The following is a 19500-nucleotide window of genomic DNA, read 5'->3' on the forward strand; positions in this document are numbered from 1 at the left end:
GGAACTTGTCTGCAATTAAAGACATTTTACTTTAATTCAAAAATTTCCAGATAATTAAATAAGGTCTAGTCATATATATGCCTCAGAAAATTAAAAAAGTATTAAACAAGTGGAGAATCGGGGCATCGATCCCCGTACCTCTCGCATGCTAAGCGAGCGTTCTACCATCTGAGCTAATTCCCCATGTCCGCATTCTCCTACTATCATAATCCCAATATTTTATGAATAAATGAACATATTAAAAGCTTGAAGGCACTTGTCTGCAATTAAAGACATTTTACTTTAATTCAAAAATTTCCAGATAATTAAATAAGGTCTAGTCATATATATGCCTCAGAAAATTAAAAAAGTATTAAACAAGTGGAGAATCGGGGCATCGATCCCCGTACCTCTCGCATGCTAAGCGAGCGCTCTACCATCTGAGCTAATTCCCCATGTCCGCATTCTCCTACTATCATAATCCCAATATTTTATGAATAAATGAACATATTAAAAGCTTGAAGGCACTTGTCTGCAATTAAAGACATTTTACTTTAATTCAAAAATTTCCAGATAATTAAATAAGGTCTAGTCATATATATGCCTCAGAAAATTAAAAAAGTATTAAACAAGTGGAGAATCGGGGCATCGATCCCCGTACCTCTCGCATGCTAAGCGAGCGCTCTACCATCTGAGCTAATTCCCCATGTCCGCATTCTCCTACTATCATAATCGCAATATTTTATGAATAAATGAAAATATTAAAAGCTTGAAGGCACTTGTCTGCAATTAAAGACATTTTACTTGAATTCAAAAATTTCCAGATAATTAAATAAGGTCTAGTCATATATATGCCTCAGAAAATTAAAAAAGTATTAAACAAGTGGAGAATCGGAGCATCGATCCCCGTACCTCTCGCATGCTAAGCGAGCGCTCTACCATCTGAGCTAATTCCCCATGTCCGTATTCTCCTACTATCATAATCCCAATATTTTATGAATAAATGAAAATATTAAAAGCTTGAAGGCACTTGTCTGCAATTAAAGACATTTTACTTGAATTCAAAAATTTCCAGATAATCAAATAAGGTCTAGTCATATATATGCCTCAGAAAATTAAAAAAAGTATTAAACAAGTGGAGAATCGGGGCATCGGTCCCCGTACCTCTCGCATGCTAAGCGAGCGCTCTACCATCTGAGCTAATTCCCCATGTCCGCATTCTCCTACTATCATAATCCCAATATTTTATGAATAAATGAAAATATTAAAAGCTTGAAGGCACTTGTCTGCAATTAAAGACATTTTACTTGAATTACAAAAATTTCCAGATAATTAAATAAGGTCTAGTCATATATATGCCTCAGAAAATTAAAAAAGTATTAAACAAGTGGAGAATCAGGGCATCGACCCCGGACCTCTCGCATGCTAAGCGAGCGCTCTACCATCTGAGCTAATTCCCCATGTCCGCATTCTCCTACTATCATAATCCCAATATTTTATGAATAAATGAAAATATTAAAAGCTTGAAGGAACTTGTCTGCAATTAAAGACATTTTACTTTAATTCAAAAATTTCCAGATAATTAAATAAGGTCTAGTCATATATATGCCTCAGAAAATTAAAAAAGTATTAAACAAGTGGAGAATCGGGGCATCGATCCCCGTACCTCTCGCATGCTAAGCGAGCGTTCTACCATCTGAGCTAATTCCCCATGTCCGCATTCTCCTACTATCATAATCCCAATATTTTATGAATAAATGAAAATATTAAAAGCTTGAAGGAACTTGTCTGCAATTAAAGACATTTTACTTTAATTCAAAAATTTCCAGATAATTAAATAAGGTCTAGTCATATATATGCCTCAGAAAATTAAAAAAGTATTAAACAAGTGGAGAATCGGGGCATCGATCCCCGTATCTCTCGCATACTAAGCGAGCGCTCTACCATCTGAGCTATTTCCCCATGTCCGCATTCTCCTACTATCATAATCCCAATATTTTATGAATAAATGAAAATATTAAAAGCTTGAAGGCACTTGTCTGCAATTAAAGACATTTTACTTGAATTCAAAAATTTCCAGATAATCAAATAAGGTCTAGTCATATATATGCCTCAGAAAATTACAAAAAGTATTAAACAAGTGGAGAATCGGGGCATCGATCCCCGTACCTCTCGCATGCTAAGCGAGCGCTCTACCATCTGAGCTAATTCCCCATGTCCGCATTCTCCTACTATCATAATCCCAATATTTTATGAATAAATGAAAATATTAAAAGCTTGAAGGCACTTGCCTGCAATTAAAGACATTTTACTTGAATTCAAAAATTTCCAGATAATTAAATAAGGTCTAGTCATATATATGCCTCAGAAAATTAAAAAAGTATTAAACAAGTGGAGAATCGGGGCATCGATCCCCGTACCTCTCGCATGCTAAGCGAGCGCTCTACCATCTGAGCTAATTCCCCATGTCCGAATTCTCCTACTATCATAATCCCAATATTTTATGAATAAATGAAAATATTAAAAGCTTGAAGGCACTTGTCTGCAAGTAAAGACATTTTACTTTAATTCAAAAATTTCCAGATAATTAAATAAGGTCTAGTCATATATATGCCTCAGAAAATTAAAAAAGTATTAAACAAGTGGAGAATCGGTGCATCGATCCCCGTACCTCTCGCATGCTAAGCGAGCGTTCTACCATCTGAGCTAATTCCCCATGTCCGCATTCTCCTACTATCATAATCCCAATATTTTATGAATAAATGAACATATTAAAAGCTTGAAGGCACTTGTCTGCAATTAAAGACATTTTACTTGAATTCAAAAATTTCCAGATAATTAAATAAGGTCTAGTCATATATATGCCTCAGAAAATTAAAAAGAAGTATTAAACAAGTGGAGAATCGGGGCATCGATCCCCGTACCTCTCGCATGCTAAGCGAGCGCTCTACCATCTGAGCTAATTCCCCATGTCCGCATTCTCCTACTATCATAATCCCAATATTTTATGAATACATGAAAATATTAAAAGCTTGAAGGCACTTGTCTGCAAGTAAAGACATTTTACTTTAATTCAAAAATTCCCAGATAATTAAATAAGGTCTAGTCATATATATGCCTCAGAAAATTAAAAAAGTATTAAACAAGTGGAGAATCGGGGCATCGATGCCCGTACCTCTCGCATGCTAAGCGAGCGCTCTACCATCTGAGCTAATTCCCCATGTCCGCATTCTCCTACTATCATAATCCCAATATTTTATGAATAAATGAAAATATTAAAAGCTTGAAGGCACTTGTCTGCAATTAAAGACATTTTACTTGAATTCAAAAATTTCCAGATAATTAAATAAGGTCTAGTCATATATATGCCTCAGAAAATTAAAAAAGTATTAAACAAGTGGAGAATCGGGGCATCGATCCCCGTACCTCTCGCATGCTAAGCGAGCGCTCTACCATCTGAGCATATTCCCCATGTCCGCATTCTCCTACTATCATAATCCCAATATTTTATGAATAAATGAAAATATTAAAAGCTTGAAGGCACTTGTCCGCAATTAAAGACATTTTACTTGAATTCAAAAATTTCCAGATAATTAAATAAGGTCTAGTCATATATATGCCTCAGAAAATTAAAAAAGTATTAAACAAGTGGAGAATCGGGGCATCGATGCCCGTACCTCTCGCATGCTAAGCGAGCGCTCTACCATCTGAGCTAATTCCCCATGTCCGCATTCTCCTACTATCATAATCCCAATATTTTATGAATAAATGAAAATATTAAAAGCTTGAAGGCACTTGTCTGCAATTAAAGACATTTTACTTGAATTCAAAAATTTCCAGATAATCAAATAAGGTCTAGTCATATATATGCCTCAGAAAATTAAAAAAAGTATTAAACAAGTGGAGAATCGGGGCATCGATCCCCGTACCTCTCGCATGCTAAGCGAGCGCTCTACCATCTGAGATAATTCCCCATGTCCGCATTCTCCTACTATCATAATCCCAATATTTTATGAATAAATGAAAATATTAAAAGCTTGAAGGCACTTGTCTGCAATTAAAGACATTTTACTTGAATTCAAAAATTTCCAGATAATCAAATAAGGTCTAGTCATATATATGCCTCAGAAAATTACAAAAAGTATTAAACAAGTGGAGAATCGGGGCATCGATCCCCGTACCTCTCGCATGCTAAGCGAGCGCTCTACCATCTGAGCTAATTCCCCATGTCCGCATTCTCCTACTATCATAATCCCAATATTTTATGAATAAATGAAAATATTAAAAGCTTGAAGGCACTTGTCTGCAATTAAAGACATTTTACTTTAATTCAAAAATTTCCAGATAATTAAATAAGGTCTAGTCATATATATGCCTCAGAAAATTAAAAAAGTATTAAACAAGTGGAGAATCGGGGCATCGATCCCCGTACCTCTCGCATGCTAAGCGAGCGCTCTACCATCTGAGTATATTCCCCATGTCCGCATTCTCCTACTATCATAATCCCAATATTTTATGAATAAATGAAAATATTAAAAGCTTGAAGGCACTTGTCCGCAATTAAAGACATTTTACTTGAATTCAAAAATTTCCAGATAATTAAATAAGGTCTAGTCATATATATGCCTCAGAAAATTAAAAAAGTATTAAACAAGTGGAGAATCGAGGCATCGATGCCCGTACCTCTCGCATGCTAAGCGAGCGCTCTACCATCTGAGCTAATTCCCCATGTCCGCATTCTCCTACTATCATAATCCCAATATTTTATGAATAAATGAAAATATTAAAAGCTTGAAGGCACTTGTCTGCAATTAAAGACATTTTACTTGAATTCAAAAATTTCCAGATAATCAAATAAGGTCTAGTCATATATATGCCTCAGAAAATTAAAAAAAGTATTAAACAAGTGGAGAATCGGGGCATCGATCCCCGTACCTCTCGCATGCTAAGCGAGCGCTCTACCATCTGAGATAATTCCCCATGTCCGCATTCTCCTACTATCATAATCCCAATATTTTATGAATAAATGAAAATATTAAAAGCTTGAAGGCACTTGTCTGCAATTAAAGACATTTTACTTGAATTCAAAAATTTCCAGATAATCAAATAAGGTCTAGTCATATATATGCCTCAGAAAATTACAAAAAGTATTAAACAAGTGGAGAATCGGGGCATCGATCCCCGTACCTCTCGCATGCTAAGCGAGCGCTCTACCATCTGAGCTAATTCCCCATGTCCGCATTCTCCTACTATCATAATCCCAATATTTTATGAATAAATGAAAATATTAAAAGCTTGAAGGCACTTGTCTGCAATTAAAGACATTTTACTTTAATTCAAAAATTTCCAGATAATTAAATAAGGTCTAGTCATATATATGCCTCAGAAAATTAAAAAAGTATTAAACAAGTGGAGAATCGGGGCATCGATCCCCGTACCTCTCGCATGCTAAGCGAGCGCTCTACCATCTGAGCTAATTCCCCATGTCCGCATTCTCCTACTATCATAATCCCAATATTTTATGAATAAATGAAAATATTAAAAGCTTGAAGGCACTTGTCTGCAAGTAAAGACATTTTACTTTAATTCAAAAATTTCCAGATAATTAAATAAGGTCTAGTCATATATATGCCTCAGAAAATTAAAAAAGTATTAAACAAGTGGAGAATCGGGGCATCGATCCCCGTACCTCTCGCATGCTAAGCGAGCGTTCTACCATCTGAGCTAATTCCCCATGTCCGCATTCTCCTACTATCATAATCCCAATATTTTATGAATAAATGAACATATTAAAAGCTTGAAGGCACTTGTCTGCAATTAAAGACATTTTACTTTAATTCAAAAATTTCCAGATAATTAAATAAGGTCTAGTCATATATATGCCTCAGAAAATTAAAAAAGTATTAAACAAGTGGAGAATCGGGGCAGCGATCCCCGTACCTCTCGCATGCTAAGCGAGCGCTCTACCATCTGAGCTAATTCCCCATGTCCGCATTCTCCTACTATCATAATCCCAATATTTTATGAATAAATGAAAATATTAAAAGCTTGAAGGCACTTGTCTGCAATTAAAGACATTTTACTTGAATTCAAAAATTTCCAGATAATTAAATAAGGTCTAGTCATATATATGCCTCAGAAAATTAAAAAAGTATTAAACAAGTGGAGAATCGGAGCATCGATCCCCGTACCTCTCGCATGCTAAGCGAGCGCTCTACCATCTGAGCTAATTCCCCATGTCCGTATTCTCCTACTATCATAATCCCAATATTTTATGAATAAATGAAAATATTAAAAGCTTGAAGGCACTTGTCTGCAATTAAAGACATTTTACTTGAATTCAAAAATTTCCAGATAATCAAATAAGGTCTAGTCATATATATGCCTCAGAAAATTAAAAAAGTATTAAACAAGTGGAGAATCAGGGCATCGACCCCGGACCTCTCGCATGCTAAGCGAGCGCTCTACCATCTGAGCTAATTCCCCATGTCCGCATTCTCCTACTATCATAATCCCAATATTTTATGAATAAATGAAAATATTAAAAGCTTGAAGGCACTTGTCTGCAATTAAAGACATTTTACTTTAATTCAAAAATTTCCAGATAATTAAATAAGGTCTAGTCATATATATGCCTCAGAAAATTAAAAAAGTATTAAACAAGTGGAGAATCGGGGCATCGATGCCCGTACCTCTCGCATGCTAAGCGAGCGCTCTACCATCTGAGCTAATTCCCCATGTCCGCATTCTCCTACTATCATACTCCCAATATTTTATGAATAAATGAAAATATTAAAAGCTTGAAGGCACTTGTCTGCAAGTAAAGACATTTTACTTTAATTCAAAAATTTCCAGATAATTAAATAAGGTCTAGTCATATATATGCCTCAGAAAATTAAAAAAGTATTAAACAAGTGGAGAATCGGGGCATCGATCCCCGTACCTCTCGCATGCTAAGCGTACGCTCTACCATCTGAGCTAATTCCCCATGTCCCCATTCTCCTACTATCATAATCCCAATATTTTATGAATAAATGAAAATATTAAAAGCTTGAAGGCACTTGTCTTCAAGTAAAGACATTTTACTTTAATTCAAAAATTTCCAGATAATTAAATAAGATCTAGTCATATATATGCCTCAGAAAATTAAAAAAGTATTAAACAAGTGGAGAATCGGGGCATTGACCCCGGACCTCTCGCATGCTAAGCGAGCGCTCTACCATCTGAGCTAATTCCCCATGTCCGCATTCTCCTACTATCATAATCCCAATATTTTATGAATAAATGAAAATATTAAAAGCTTGAAGGCACTTGTCTGCAAGTAAAGACATTTTACTTTGATTCAAAAATTTCCAGATAATTAAATAAGGTCTAGTCATATATATGTCTCAGAAAATTAAAAAAGTATTAAACAAGTGGAGAATCGGGGCATCGATCCCCGTACCTCTCGCATGCTAAGCGAGCGCTCTACCATCTGAGCATATTCCCCATGTCCGCATTCTCCTACTATCATAATCCCAATATTTTATGAATAAATGAACATATTAAAAGCTTGAAGGCACTTGTCCGCAATTAAAGACATTTTACTTGAATTCAAAAATTTCCAGATAATTAAATAAGGTCTAGTCATATATATGCCTCAGAAAATTAAAAAAGTATTAAACAAGTGGAGAATCGGGGCATCGATGCCCGTACCTCTCGCATGCTAAGCGAGCGCTCTACCATCTGAGCTAATTCCCCATGTCCGCATTCTCCTACTATCATAATCCCAATATTCTATGAATAAATGAAAATATTAAAAGCTTGAAGGCACTTGTCTGCAATTAAAGACATTTTACTTGAATTCAAAAATTTCCAGATAATCAAATAAGGTCTAGTCATATATATGCCTCAGAAAATTAAAAAAAGTATTAAACAAGTGGAGAATCGGGGCATCGATCCCCGTACCTCTCGCATGCTAAGCGAGCGCTCTACCATCTGAGCTAATTCCCCATGTCCGCATTCTCCTACTATCATAATCCCAATATTTTATGAATAAATGAAAATATTAAAAGCTTGAAGGCACTTGTCTGCAATTAAAGACATTTTACTTGAATTCAAAAATTTCCAGATAATCAAATAAGGTCTAGTCATATATATGCCTCAGAAAATTAAAAAAAGTATTAAACAAGTGGAGAATCGGGGCATCGATGCCCGTACCTCTCGCATGCTAAGCGAGCGCTCTACCATCTGAGCTAATTCCCCATGTCCGCATTCTCCTACTATTATAATCCCAATATTTTATGAATAAATGAAAATATTAAAAGCTTGAAGGCACTTGTCTGCAATTAAAGACATTTTACTTGAATTCAAAAATTTCCAGATAATCAAATAAGGTCTAGTCATATATATGCCTCAGAAAATTTAAAAAAGTATTAAACAAGTGGAGAATCGGGGCATCGATCCCCGTACCTCTCGCATGCTAAGCGAGCGCTCTACCATCTGAGCTAATTCCCCATGTCCGCATTCTCCTACTATCATAATCCCAATATTTTATGAATAAATGAAAATATTAAAAGCTTGAAGGCACTTGTCTGCAATTAAAGACATTTTACTTGAATTCAAAATTTTCCAGATAATTAAATAAGGTCTAGTCATATATATGCCTCAGAAAATTAAAAAAGTATTAAACAAGTGGAGAATCGGGGCATCGATCCCCGTACCTCTCGCATGCTAAGCGAGCGCTCTACCATCTGAGCTAATTCCCCATGTCCGCATTCTCCTACTATCATAATCCCAATATTTTATGAATAAATGAAAATATTAAAAGCTTGAAGGCACTTGTCTGCAAGTAAAGACATTTTACTTTAATTCAAAAATTTCCAGATAATTAAATAAGGTCTAGTCATATATATGCCTCAGAAAATTAAAAAAGTATTAAACAAGTGGAGAATCGGGGCATCGACCCCGGACCTCTCGCATGCTAAGCGAGCGCTCTACCATCTGAGCTAATTCCCCATGTCCGCATTCTCCTACTATAATAATCCCAATATTTTATGAATAAATGAAAATATTAAAAGCTTGAAGGCACTTGTCTGCAATTAAAGACATTTTACTTGAATTCAAAAATTTCCAGATAATTAAATAAGGTCTAGTCATATATATGCCTCAGAAAATTAAAAAAGTATTAAACAAGTGGAGAATCGGGGCATCAGTCCCCGTACCTCTCGCATGCTAAGCGAGCGCTCTACCATCTGAGCTGATTCCCCATAACCGCATTCTCCTACTATCATAATCCCAATATTTTATGAATAAATGAAAATATTAAAAGCTTGAAGGCACTTGTCTGCAAGTAAAGACATTTTACTTTAATTCAAAAATTTCCAGATAATTAAATAAGGTCTAGTCATATATATGTCTCAGAAAATTTAAAAAGTATTAAACAAGTGGAGAATCGGGGCATCGATCCCCGTACCTCTCGCATGCTAAGCGAGCGCTCTACCATCTGAGCTAATTCCCCATGTCCGCATTCTCCTACTATCATAATCCCAATATTTTATGAATAAATGAAAATATTAAAAGCTTGAAGGCACTTGTCCGCAATTAAAGACATTTTACTTGAATTCAAAAATTTCCAGATAATTAAATAAGGTCTAGTCATATATATGCCTCAGAAAATTAAAAAAGTATTAAACAAGTGGAGAATCGGGGCATCGATCCCCGTACCTCTCGCATGCTAAGCGAGCGCTCTACCATCTGAGCTAATTCCCCATGTCCGCATTCTCCTACTATCATAATCCCAATATTTTATGAATAAATGAAAACATTAAAAGCTTGAAGGCACTTGTCTGCAATTAAAGACATTTTACTTGAATTCAAAAATTTCCAGATAATCAAATAAGGTCTAGTCATATATATGCCTTAGAAAATTAAAAAAAGTATTAAACAAGTGGAGAATCGGGGCATCGATCCCCGTACCTCTCGCATGCTAAGCGAGCGCTCTACCATCTGAGCTAATTCCCCATGTCCGCATTCTCCTACTATCATAATCCCAATATTTTATGAATAAATGAAAATATTAAAAGTTGAAGGCACTTGTCTGCAATTAAAGACATTTTACTTGAATTCTAAAATTTCCAGATTATTAAATAAGGTCTAGTCATATATATGCCTCAGAAAATTAAAAAAGTATTAAACAAGTGGAGAATCGGGGCATCGATCCCCGTACCTCTCGCATGCTAAGCGAGCGCTCTACCATCTGAGCTAATTCCCCATGTCCGCATTCTCCTACTATCATAATCCCAATATTTTATGAATAAATGAAAATATTAAAAGCTTGAAGGCACTTGTCTGCAATTAAAGATATTTTACTTGAATTACAAAAATTTCCAGATAATTAAATAAGGTCTAGTCATATATATGCCTCAGAAAATTAAAAAAGTATTAAACAAGTGGAGAATCGGGGCATCGACCCCGGACCTCTCGCATGCTAAGCGAGCGCTCTACCATCTGAGCAAATTCCCCATGTCCGCATTCTCCTACTATCATAATCCCAATATTTTATGAATACATGAAAATATTAAAAGCTTGAAAGCACTTGTCTGCAATTAAAGACATTTTACTTTAATTCAAAAATTTCCAGATAATTAAATAAGGTCTAGTCATATATATGCCTCAGAAAATTAAAAAAGTATTAAACAAGTGGAGAATCGGGGCATCGATCCCCGTACCTCTCGCATGCTAAGCGAGCGCTCTACCATCTGAGCTAATTCCCCATGTCCGCATTCTCCTACTATCATAATCCCAATATTTTATGAATAAATGAAAATATTAAAAGCTTGAAGGCACTTGTCTGCAATTAAAGACATTTTACTTTAATTCAAAAATTTCCAGATAATTAAATAAGGTCTAGTCATATATATGCCTCAGAAAATTAAAAAAGTATAAAACAAGTGGAGAATCGGGGCATCGATCCCCGTACCTCTCGCATGCTAAGCGAGCGCTCTACCATCTGAGCTAATTCCCCATGTCCGCATTCTCCTACTATCATAATCCCAATATTTTATGAATACATGAAAATATTAAAAGCTTGAAGGCACTTGTCTGCAAGTAAAGACATTTTACTTTAATTCAAAAATTTCCAGATAATTAAATAAGGTCTAGTCATATATATGCCTCAGAAAATTAAAAAAGTATTAAACAAGTGGAGAATCGGGGCATCGATCCCCGTACCTCTCGCATGCTAAGCGAGCGCTCTACCATCTGAGCTAATTCCCCATGTCCGCATTCTCCTACTATCATAATCGCAATATTTTATGAATAAATGAAAATATTAAAAGCTTGAAGGCACTTGTCTGCAAGTAAAGACATTTTACTTTAATTCAAAAATTTCCAGATAATTAAATAAGGTCTAGTCATATATATGCCTCAGAAAATTAAAAAAGTATTAAACAAGTGGAGAATCGGGGCATCGATCCCCGTACCTCTCGCATGCTAAGCGAGCGCTCTACCATCTGAGCTAATTCCCCATGTCCGCATTCTCCTACTATCATAATCCCAATATTTTATGAATAAATGAAAATATTAAAAGCTTGAAGGCACTTGTCTGCAATTAAAGACATTTTACTTGAATTACAAAAATTTCCAGATAATTAAATAAGGTCTAGTCATATATATGCCTCAGAAAATTAAAAAAGTGTTAAATCAGTTGAGAATCGGGGCATCGATCCCCGTACCTCTCGCATGCTAAGCGAGCGCTCTACCATCTGAGCTAATTGCCCATGTCCGCATTCTCCTACTATCATAATCCCAATATTTTATGAATAAATGAAAATATTAAAAGCTTGAAGGCACTTGTCTGCAATTAAAGACATTTTACTTGAATTACAAAAATTTCCAGATAATTAAATAAGGTCTAGTCATATATATGCCTCAGAAAATTAAAAAAGTGTTAAATCAGTTGAGAATCGGGGCATCGATCCCCGTACCTCTCGCATGCTAAGCGAGCGCTCTACCATCTGGGCTAATTGCCCATGTCCGCATTCTCCTACTATCATAATCCCAATATTTTATGAATAAATGAAAATATTAAAAGCTTGAAGGCACTTGTCTGCAATTAAAGACATTTTACTTGAATTAAAAATTTTCCAGATAATTAAATAAGGTCTAGTCATATATATGCCTCAGAAAATTAAAAAAGTATTAAACAAGTGGAGAATCGGGGCATCGATCCCCGTACCTCTCGCATGCTAAGCGAGCGCTCTACCATCTGAGCTAATTCCCCATGTCCGCATTCTCCTACTATCATAATCCCAATATTTTAGGAATAAATGAAAATATTAAAAGCTTGAAGGCACTTGTCTGCAATTAAAGACATTTTACTTTAATTACAAAAATTTCCAGATAATTAAATAAGGTCTAGTCATATATATGCCTCAGAAAATTAAAAAAGTGTTAAATCAGTTGAGAATCGGGGCATCGATCCCCGTACCTCTCGCATGCTAAGCGAGCGCTCTACCATCTGAGCTAATTGCCCATGTCCGCATTCTCCTACTATCATAATCCCAATATTTTATGAATAAATGAAAATATTAAAAGCTTGAAGGCACTTGTCTGCAATTAAAGACATTTTACTTGAATTAAAAATTTTCCAGATAATTAAATAAGGTCTAGTCATATATATGCCTCAGAAAATTAAAAAAGTATTGAACAAGTGGAGAATCGGGGCATCGATCCCCGTACCTCTCGCATGCTAAGCGAGCGCTCTACCATCTGAGCTAATTCCCCATGTCCGCATTCTCCTACTATCATAATCCCAATATTTTATGAATACATGAAAATATTAAAAGCTTGAAGGCACTTGTCTGCAAGTAAAGACATTTTACTTTAATTCAAAAATTTCCAGATAATTAAATAAGGTCTAGTCATATATATGCCTCAGAAAATTAAAAAAGTATTAAACAAGTGGAGAATCGGGGCATCGATCCCCGTACCTCTCGCATGCTAAGCGAGCGCTCTACCATCTGAGCTAATTCCCCATGTCCGCATTCTCCTACTATCATAATCCTAATATTTTATGAATAAATGAAAATATTAAAAGCTTGAAGGCACTTGTCTGCAATTAAAGACATTTTACTTTAATTCAAAAATTTCCAGATAATTAAATAAGGTCTAGTCATATATATGCCTCAGAAAATTAAAAAAGTATTAAACAAGTGGAGAATCGGGGCATCCATCCCCGTACCTCTCGCATGCTAAGCGAGCGCTCTACCATCTGAGCTAATTCCCCATGTCCGCATTCTCCTACTATCATAATCCCAATATTTTATGAATAAATTAAAATATTAAAAGCTTGAAGGCACTTGTCTGCAAGTAAAGACATTTTACTTTAATTCAAAAATTTCCAGATAATTAAATAAGGTCTAGTCATATATATGCCTCAGAAAATTAAAAAAGTATTAAACAAGTGGAGAATCGGGGCATCCATCCCCGTACCTCTCGCATGCTAAGCGAGCGCTCTACCATCTGAGCTAATTCCCCATGTCCGCATTCTCCTACTATCATAATCGCAATATTTTATGAATAAATGAAAATATTAAAAGCTTGAAGGCACTTGTCTGCAAGTAAAGACATTTTACTTTAATTCAAAAATTTCCAGATAATTAAATAAGGTCTAGTCATATATATGCCTCAGAAAATTAAAAAAGTATTAAACAAGTGGAGAATCGGGGCATCGATCCCCGTACCTCTCGCATGCTAAGCGAGCGCTCTACCATCTGAGCTAATTCCCCATGTCCGCATTCTCCTACTATCATAATCCCAATATTTTAGGAATAAATGAAAATATTAAAAGCTTGAAGGCACTTGTCTGCAATTAAAGACATTTTACTTTAATTCAAAAATTTCCAGATAATTAAATAAGGTCTAGTCATATATATGCCTCAGAAAATTAAAAAAGTATTAAACAAGTGGAGAATCGGGGCATCGATCCCCGTACCTCTCGCATGCTAAGCGAGCGCTCTACCATCTGAGCTAATTCCCCATGTCCGCATTCTCCTACTATCATAATCCCAATATTTTATGAATAAATGAAAATATTAAAAGCTTGAAGGCACTTGTCTGCAATTAAAGACATTTTACTTTAATTCAAAAATTTCCAGATAATTAAATTAGGTCTAGTCATATATATGCCTCAGAAAATTAAAAAAGTATTAAACAAGTGGAGAATCGGGGCATCGATCCCCGTACCTCTCGCATGCTAAGCGAGCGCTCTACCATCTGAGCTAATTCACCATGTCCGCATTCTCCTACTATCATAATCCCAATATTTTATGAATAAATGAAAATATTAAAAGCTTGAAGGCACTTGTCTGCAATTAAAGACATTTTACTTGAATTACAAAAATTTCCAGATAATTAAATAAGGTCTAGTCATATATATGCCTCAGAAAATTAAAAAAGTATTAAACAAGTGGAGAATCGGGGCATCGATCCCCGTACCTCTCGCATGCTAAGCGAGCGCTCTACCATCTGAGCTAATTCACCATGTCCGCATTCTCCTACTATCATAATCCCAATATTTTATGAATAAATGAAAATATTAAAAGCTTGAAGGCACTTGTCTGCAATTAAAGACATTTTACTTGAATTACAAAAATTTCCAGATAATTAAATAAGGTCTAGTCATATATATGCCTCAGAAAATTAAAAAAGTGTTAAATCAGTTGAGAATCGGGGCATCGATCCCCGTACCTCTCGCATGCTAAGCGAGCGCTCTACCATCTGAGCTAATTGCCCATGTCCGCATTCTCCTACTATCATAATCCCAATATTTTATGAATAAATGAAAATATTAAAAGCTTGAAGGCACTTGTCTGCAATTAAAGACATTTTACTTGAATTAAAAATTTTCCAGATAATTAAATAAGGTCTAGTCATATATATGCCTCAGAAAATTAAAATAGTATTGAACAAGTGGAGAATCGGGGTATCGATCCCCGTACCTCTCGCATGCTAAGCGAGCGCTCTACCATCTGAGCTAATTCCCCATGTCCGCATTCTCCTACTATCATAATCCCAATATTTTATGAATACATGAAAATATTAAAAGCTTGAAGGCACTTGTCTGCAAGTAAAGACATTTTACTTTAATTCAAAAATTTCCAGATAATTAAATAAGGTCTAGTCATATATATGCCTCAGAAAATTAAAAAAGTATTAAACAAGTGGAGAATCGGGGCATCGATCCCCGTACCTCTCGCATGCTAAGCGAGCGCTCTACCATCTGAGCTAATTCCCCATGTCCGCATTCTCCTACTATCATAATCGCAATATTTTATGAATAAATGAAAATATTAAAAGCTTGAAGGCACTTGTCTGCAAGTAAAGACATTTTACTTTAATTCAAAAAATTTCCAGATAATTAAATAAGGTCTAGTCATATATATGCCTCAGAAAATTAAAAAAGTATTAAACAAGTGGAGAATCGGGGCATCGATCCCCGTACCTCTCGCATGCTAAGCGAGCGCTCTACCATCTGAGCTAATTCCCCATGTCCGCATTCTCCTACTATCATAATCCCAATATTTTATGAATAAATGAAAATATTAAAAGCTTGAAGGCACTTGTCTGCAATTAAAGACATTTTACTTGAATTACAAAAATTTCCAGATAATTAAATAAGGTCTAGTCATATATATGCCTCAGAAAATTAAAAAAGTGTTAAATCAGTTGAGAATCGGGGCATCGATCCCCGTACCTCTCGCATGCTAAGCGAGCGCTCTACCATCTGAGCTAATTGCCCATGTCCGCATTCTCCTACTATCATAATCCCAATATTTTATGAATAAATGAAAATATTAAAAGCTTGAAGGCACTTGTCTGCAATTAAAGACATTTTACTTGAATTAAAAATTTTCCAGATAATTAAATAAGGTCTAGTCATATATATGCCTCAGAAAATAAAAAAAAGTATTGAACAAGTGGAGAATCGGGGTATCGATCCCCGTACCTCTCGCAGGCTAAGCGAGCGCTCTACCATCTGAGCTAATTCCCCATGTCCGCATTCTCCTACTATCATAATCCCAATATTTTATGAATACATGAAAATATTAAAAGCTTGAAGGCACTTGTCTGCAAGTAAAGACATTTTACTTTAATTCAAAAATTTCCAGATAATTAAATAAGGTCTAGTCATATATATGCCTCAGAAAATTAAAAAAGTATTAAACAAGTGGAGAATCGGGGCATCCATCCCCGTACCTCTCGCATGCTAAGCGAGCGCTCTACCATCTGAGCTAATTCCCCATGTCCGCATTCTCCTACTATCATAATCCCAATATTTTATGAATAAATGAAAATATTAAAAGCTTGAAGGCACTTGTCTGCAAGTAAAGACATTTTACTTTAATTCAAAAATTTCCAGATAATTAAATAAGGTCTAGTCATATATATGCCTCAGAAAATTAAAAAAGTATTAAACAAGTGGAGAATCGGGGCATCGATCCCCGTACCTCTCGCATGCTAAGCGAGCGCTCTACCATCTGAGCTAATTCCCCATGTCCGCATTCTCCTACTATCATAATCGCAATATTTTATGAATAAATGAAAATATTAAAAGCTTGAAGGCACTTGTCTGCAAGTAAAGACATTTTACTTTAATTCAAAAATTTCCAGATAATTAAATAAGGTCTAGTCATATATATGCCTCAGAAAATTAAAAAAAGTATTAAACAAGTGGAGAATCGGGGCATCGATCCCCGTACCTCTCGCATGCTAAGCGAGCGCACTACCATCTGAGCTACTTCCCCATGTCCGCATTCTCCTACTATCATAATCACAATATTTTATGAATAAATGAAAATATTAAAAGCTTGAAGGCACTTGTCTGCAATTAAAGACAATTTACTTTAATTCAAAAATTTCCAGATAATTAAATAAGGTCTAGTCATATATATGCCTCAGAAAATTAAAAAAGTATTAAACAAGTGGAGAATCGGGGCATCGATCCCCGTACCTCTCGCATGCTAAGCGAGCGCTCTACCATTTGAGCTAATTCCCCAAGTCCGCATTCTCCTACTATCATAATCCCAATATTTTATGAATAAATGAAAATATTAAAAGCTTGAAGGCACTTGTCTGCAAGTACAGACATTTTACTTGAATTCAAAAATTTCCAGATAATTAAATAAGGTCTAGTCATATATATGCCTCAGAAAATTAAAAAAGTATTAAACAAGTGGAAAATCGGGGCATCGATCCCCGTACCTCTCGCATGCTAAGCGAGCGCTCTACCATCTGAGCTAATTCCCCATGTCCGCATTCTCTCAACTATCATAATCACAATATTTTATGAATAAATGAAAATATTAAAAGCTTGAAGGCACTTGTCTGCAAGTAAAGACATTTTACTTTAATTCAAAAATTTCCAGATAATTAAATAAGGTCTAGTCATATATATGCCTCAGAAAATTAAAAAAAGTATTAAACAAGTGGAGAATCGGGGCATCGATCCCCGTACCTCTCGCATGCTAAGCGAGCGCTCTACCATCTGAGCTAATTCCCCATGTCCGCATTCTCCTACTATCATAATCCCAATATTTTATGAATAAATGAAAATATTAAAAGCTTGAAGGCACTTGTCTGCAATTAAAGACATTTTACTTTAATTCAAAAATTTCCAGATAATTAAATAAGGTCTAGTCATATATATTCCTCAGAAAATTAAAAAAGTATTAAACAAGTGGAGAATCGGGGCATCGATCCCCGTACCTCTCGCATCCTAAGCGAGCGCACTACCATCTGAGCTAATTCCCCATGTCCGCATTCTCCTCCTATCATAATCCCAATATTTTATGAATAAATGAAAATATTAAAAGCTTGAAGGCACTTGTCTGCAAGTAAAGACATTTTACTTTAATTCAAAAATTTCCAGATAATTAAATAAGGTCTAGTCATATATATGCCTCAGAAAATTAAAAAAGTATTAAACAAGTGGAGAATCGGGGCATCGATCCCCGTACCTCTCGCATGCTAAGCGAGCGCTCTACCATCTGAGCTAATTCCCCATGTCCGCATTCTCCTACTATCACAATCGCAATATTTTATGAATAAATGAAAATATTAAAAGCTTGAAGGCACTTGTCTGCAAGTAAAGACATTTTACTTTAATTCAAAAATTTCCAGATAATTAAATAAGGTCTAGTCATATATATGCCTCAGAAAATTAAAAAAAGTATTAAACAAGTGGAGAATCGGGGCATCGATCCCTGTACCTCTCGCATGCTAAGCGAGCGCACTACCATCTGAGCTAATTCCCCATGTCCGCATTCTCCTACTATCATAATCACAATATTTTATGAATAAATGAAAATATTAAAAGCTTGAAGGCACTTGTCTGCAAGTAAAGACATTTTAATTTAATGCAAAAATTTCCAGATAATTAAATAAGGTCTAGTCATATATATGCCTCAGAAAATTAAACAAAAGTATTAAACAAGTGGAGAATCGGGGCATCGATCCCCGTACCTCTCGCATGCTAAGCGAGCGCTCTACAATCTGAGCTAATTCCCCATGTCCGCATTCTCCTACTATCATAATCCCAATATTTTATGAATAAATGAAAATATTAAAAGCTTGAAGGCACTTGTCTGCAATTAAAGACATTTTACTTGAATTCAAAAATTTCCAGATAATTAAATAAGGTCTAGTCATATATATGCCTCAGAAAATTAAAAAAGTATTAAACAAGTGGAGAATCGGGGCATCGATCCCCGTACCTCTCGCATGCTAAGCGAGCAATCTACCATCTGAGCTAATTCACCATGTCCGCATTCTCCTACTATCATAATCCCAATATTTTATGAATAAATGAAAATATTAAAAGCTTGAAGGCACTTGTCTGCAATTAAAGACAATTTACTTTAATTCAAAAATTTCCAGATAATTAAATAAGGTCTAGTCATATATATGCCTCAGAAAATTAAAAAAGTATTAAACAAGTGGAGAATCGGGGCATCGATCCCCGTACCTCTCGCATGCTAAGCGAGCGCTCTACCATTTGAGCTAATTCCCCAAGTCCGCATTCTCCTACTATCATAATCCCAATATTTTATGAATAAATGAAAATATTAAAAGCTTGAAGGCACTTGTCTGCAAGTACAGACATTTTACTTGAATTCAAAAATTTCCAGATAATTAAATAAGGTCTAGTCATATATATGCCTCAGAAAATTAAAAAAGTATTAAACAAGTGGAAAATCGGGGCATCGATCCCCGTACCTCTCGCATGCTAAGCGAGCGCTCTACCATCTGAGCTAATTCCCCATGTCCGCATTCTCCTACTATCATAATCACAATATTTTATGAATAAATGAAAATATTAAAAGCTTGAAGGCACTTGTCTGCAAGTAAAGACATTTTACTTTAATTCAAAAATTTCCAGATAATTAAATAAGGTCTAGTCATATATATGCCTCAGAAAATTAAAAAAGCATTAAACAAGTGGAGAATCGGGGCATCGATCCCCGTATCTCTCGCATGCTA

At 35.3% G+C, this 19500-nt stretch overlaps 38 non-coding genes across 38 annotated transcripts; all 38 read right to left on the reverse strand.

The window, feature by feature from the left end:
* Nucleotides 1–361: 361 nt before the first annotated feature.
* Nucleotides 362–434, reverse strand: Trnaa-agc (transfer RNA alanine (anticodon AGC)). The gene has a single exon. It is a non-coding gene; the product is annotated as a tRNA-Ala (tRNA).
* Nucleotides 435–612: 178 nt separating this feature from the next.
* On the reverse strand, nucleotides 613–685 carry Trnaa-agc (transfer RNA alanine (anticodon AGC)). The gene has a single exon. It is a non-coding gene; the product is annotated as a tRNA-Ala (tRNA).
* Nucleotides 686–2120: 1435 nt separating this feature from the next.
* Trnaa-agc (transfer RNA alanine (anticodon AGC)) lies at nucleotides 2121–2193 on the reverse strand. Its single transcript has one exon. It is a non-coding gene; the product is annotated as a tRNA-Ala (tRNA).
* A 178-nt stretch (nucleotides 2194–2371) lies between these two features.
* On the reverse strand, nucleotides 2372–2444 carry Trnaa-agc (transfer RNA alanine (anticodon AGC)). Its single transcript has one exon. It is a non-coding gene; the product is annotated as a tRNA-Ala (tRNA).
* Nucleotides 2445–2875: 431 nt separating this feature from the next.
* Nucleotides 2876–2948, reverse strand: Trnaa-agc (transfer RNA alanine (anticodon AGC)). The gene has a single exon. It is a non-coding gene; the product is annotated as a tRNA-Ala (tRNA).
* A 1184-nt stretch (nucleotides 2949–4132) lies between these two features.
* Nucleotides 4133–4205, reverse strand: Trnaa-agc (transfer RNA alanine (anticodon AGC)). The gene has a single exon. It is a non-coding gene; the product is annotated as a tRNA-Ala (tRNA).
* A 933-nt stretch (nucleotides 4206–5138) lies between these two features.
* Nucleotides 5139–5211, reverse strand: Trnaa-agc (transfer RNA alanine (anticodon AGC)). The gene has a single exon. It is a non-coding gene; the product is annotated as a tRNA-Ala (tRNA).
* A 178-nt stretch (nucleotides 5212–5389) lies between these two features.
* Trnaa-agc (transfer RNA alanine (anticodon AGC)) lies at nucleotides 5390–5462 on the reverse strand. The gene has a single exon. It is a non-coding gene; the product is annotated as a tRNA-Ala (tRNA).
* Nucleotides 5463–7898: 2436 nt separating this feature from the next.
* On the reverse strand, nucleotides 7899–7971 carry Trnaa-agc (transfer RNA alanine (anticodon AGC)). Its single transcript has one exon. It is a non-coding gene; the product is annotated as a tRNA-Ala (tRNA).
* A 431-nt stretch (nucleotides 7972–8402) lies between these two features.
* Nucleotides 8403–8475, reverse strand: Trnaa-agc (transfer RNA alanine (anticodon AGC)). The gene has a single exon. It is a non-coding gene; the product is annotated as a tRNA-Ala (tRNA).
* A 178-nt stretch (nucleotides 8476–8653) lies between these two features.
* Nucleotides 8654–8726, reverse strand: Trnaa-agc (transfer RNA alanine (anticodon AGC)). Its single transcript has one exon. It is a non-coding gene; the product is annotated as a tRNA-Ala (tRNA).
* A 178-nt stretch (nucleotides 8727–8904) lies between these two features.
* Trnaa-agc (transfer RNA alanine (anticodon AGC)) lies at nucleotides 8905–8976 on the reverse strand. Its single transcript has one exon. It is a non-coding gene; the product is annotated as a tRNA-Ala (tRNA).
* Nucleotides 8977–9405: 429 nt separating this feature from the next.
* Nucleotides 9406–9478, reverse strand: Trnaa-agc (transfer RNA alanine (anticodon AGC)). Its single transcript has one exon. It is a non-coding gene; the product is annotated as a tRNA-Ala (tRNA).
* Nucleotides 9479–9656: 178 nt separating this feature from the next.
* Nucleotides 9657–9729, reverse strand: Trnaa-agc (transfer RNA alanine (anticodon AGC)). Its single transcript has one exon. It is a non-coding gene; the product is annotated as a tRNA-Ala (tRNA).
* Nucleotides 9730–9908: 179 nt separating this feature from the next.
* Nucleotides 9909–9981, reverse strand: Trnaa-agc (transfer RNA alanine (anticodon AGC)). Its single transcript has one exon. It is a non-coding gene; the product is annotated as a tRNA-Ala (tRNA).
* Nucleotides 9982–10158: 177 nt separating this feature from the next.
* Trnaa-agc (transfer RNA alanine (anticodon AGC)) lies at nucleotides 10159–10231 on the reverse strand. The gene has a single exon. It is a non-coding gene; the product is annotated as a tRNA-Ala (tRNA).
* A 429-nt stretch (nucleotides 10232–10660) lies between these two features.
* Trnaa-agc (transfer RNA alanine (anticodon AGC)) lies at nucleotides 10661–10733 on the reverse strand. The gene has a single exon. It is a non-coding gene; the product is annotated as a tRNA-Ala (tRNA).
* Nucleotides 10734–10911: 178 nt separating this feature from the next.
* On the reverse strand, nucleotides 10912–10984 carry Trnaa-agc (transfer RNA alanine (anticodon AGC)). The gene has a single exon. It is a non-coding gene; the product is annotated as a tRNA-Ala (tRNA).
* Nucleotides 10985–11162: 178 nt separating this feature from the next.
* Nucleotides 11163–11235, reverse strand: Trnaa-agc (transfer RNA alanine (anticodon AGC)). The gene has a single exon. It is a non-coding gene; the product is annotated as a tRNA-Ala (tRNA).
* Nucleotides 11236–11413: 178 nt separating this feature from the next.
* On the reverse strand, nucleotides 11414–11486 carry Trnaa-agc (transfer RNA alanine (anticodon AGC)). Its single transcript has one exon. It is a non-coding gene; the product is annotated as a tRNA-Ala (tRNA).
* Nucleotides 11487–12168: 682 nt separating this feature from the next.
* Trnaa-agc (transfer RNA alanine (anticodon AGC)) lies at nucleotides 12169–12241 on the reverse strand. The gene has a single exon. It is a non-coding gene; the product is annotated as a tRNA-Ala (tRNA).
* Nucleotides 12242–12671: 430 nt separating this feature from the next.
* On the reverse strand, nucleotides 12672–12744 carry Trnaa-agc (transfer RNA alanine (anticodon AGC)). The gene has a single exon. It is a non-coding gene; the product is annotated as a tRNA-Ala (tRNA).
* Nucleotides 12745–12922: 178 nt separating this feature from the next.
* Nucleotides 12923–12995, reverse strand: Trnaa-agc (transfer RNA alanine (anticodon AGC)). The gene has a single exon. It is a non-coding gene; the product is annotated as a tRNA-Ala (tRNA).
* Nucleotides 12996–13675: 680 nt separating this feature from the next.
* On the reverse strand, nucleotides 13676–13748 carry Trnaa-agc (transfer RNA alanine (anticodon AGC)). Its single transcript has one exon. It is a non-coding gene; the product is annotated as a tRNA-Ala (tRNA).
* A 178-nt stretch (nucleotides 13749–13926) lies between these two features.
* Trnaa-agc (transfer RNA alanine (anticodon AGC)) lies at nucleotides 13927–13999 on the reverse strand. Its single transcript has one exon. It is a non-coding gene; the product is annotated as a tRNA-Ala (tRNA).
* A 178-nt stretch (nucleotides 14000–14177) lies between these two features.
* Nucleotides 14178–14250, reverse strand: Trnaa-agc (transfer RNA alanine (anticodon AGC)). The gene has a single exon. It is a non-coding gene; the product is annotated as a tRNA-Ala (tRNA).
* A 179-nt stretch (nucleotides 14251–14429) lies between these two features.
* On the reverse strand, nucleotides 14430–14502 carry Trnaa-agc (transfer RNA alanine (anticodon AGC)). The gene has a single exon. It is a non-coding gene; the product is annotated as a tRNA-Ala (tRNA).
* Nucleotides 14503–14932: 430 nt separating this feature from the next.
* On the reverse strand, nucleotides 14933–15005 carry Trnaa-agc (transfer RNA alanine (anticodon AGC)). Its single transcript has one exon. It is a non-coding gene; the product is annotated as a tRNA-Ala (tRNA).
* Nucleotides 15006–15183: 178 nt separating this feature from the next.
* On the reverse strand, nucleotides 15184–15256 carry Trnaa-agc (transfer RNA alanine (anticodon AGC)). Its single transcript has one exon. It is a non-coding gene; the product is annotated as a tRNA-Ala (tRNA).
* Nucleotides 15257–15435: 179 nt separating this feature from the next.
* Trnaa-agc (transfer RNA alanine (anticodon AGC)) lies at nucleotides 15436–15508 on the reverse strand. The gene has a single exon. It is a non-coding gene; the product is annotated as a tRNA-Ala (tRNA).
* Nucleotides 15509–15939: 431 nt separating this feature from the next.
* Nucleotides 15940–16012, reverse strand: Trnaa-agc (transfer RNA alanine (anticodon AGC)). The gene has a single exon. It is a non-coding gene; the product is annotated as a tRNA-Ala (tRNA).
* Nucleotides 16013–16441: 429 nt separating this feature from the next.
* Nucleotides 16442–16514, reverse strand: Trnaa-agc (transfer RNA alanine (anticodon AGC)). Its single transcript has one exon. It is a non-coding gene; the product is annotated as a tRNA-Ala (tRNA).
* A 430-nt stretch (nucleotides 16515–16944) lies between these two features.
* On the reverse strand, nucleotides 16945–17017 carry Trnaa-agc (transfer RNA alanine (anticodon AGC)). The gene has a single exon. It is a non-coding gene; the product is annotated as a tRNA-Ala (tRNA).
* Nucleotides 17018–17195: 178 nt separating this feature from the next.
* On the reverse strand, nucleotides 17196–17268 carry Trnaa-agc (transfer RNA alanine (anticodon AGC)). The gene has a single exon. It is a non-coding gene; the product is annotated as a tRNA-Ala (tRNA).
* A 180-nt stretch (nucleotides 17269–17448) lies between these two features.
* Nucleotides 17449–17521, reverse strand: Trnaa-agc (transfer RNA alanine (anticodon AGC)). The gene has a single exon. It is a non-coding gene; the product is annotated as a tRNA-Ala (tRNA).
* A 429-nt stretch (nucleotides 17522–17950) lies between these two features.
* On the reverse strand, nucleotides 17951–18023 carry Trnaa-agc (transfer RNA alanine (anticodon AGC)). The gene has a single exon. It is a non-coding gene; the product is annotated as a tRNA-Ala (tRNA).
* A 934-nt stretch (nucleotides 18024–18957) lies between these two features.
* Trnaa-agc (transfer RNA alanine (anticodon AGC)) lies at nucleotides 18958–19030 on the reverse strand. The gene has a single exon. It is a non-coding gene; the product is annotated as a tRNA-Ala (tRNA).
* A 178-nt stretch (nucleotides 19031–19208) lies between these two features.
* On the reverse strand, nucleotides 19209–19281 carry Trnaa-agc (transfer RNA alanine (anticodon AGC)). Its single transcript has one exon. It is a non-coding gene; the product is annotated as a tRNA-Ala (tRNA).
* Between the last annotated feature and the right edge of the window lie 219 nt (nucleotides 19282–19500).

Source organism: Euprymna scolopes, chromosome 2 (genome assembly GCF_053919585.1).
Source record: "Euprymna scolopes isolate OS-2025 chromosome 2, ASM5391958v1, whole genome shotgun sequence".
Taxonomy (NCBI): domain Eukaryota; kingdom Metazoa; phylum Mollusca; class Cephalopoda; order Sepiida; family Sepiolidae; genus Euprymna; species Euprymna scolopes.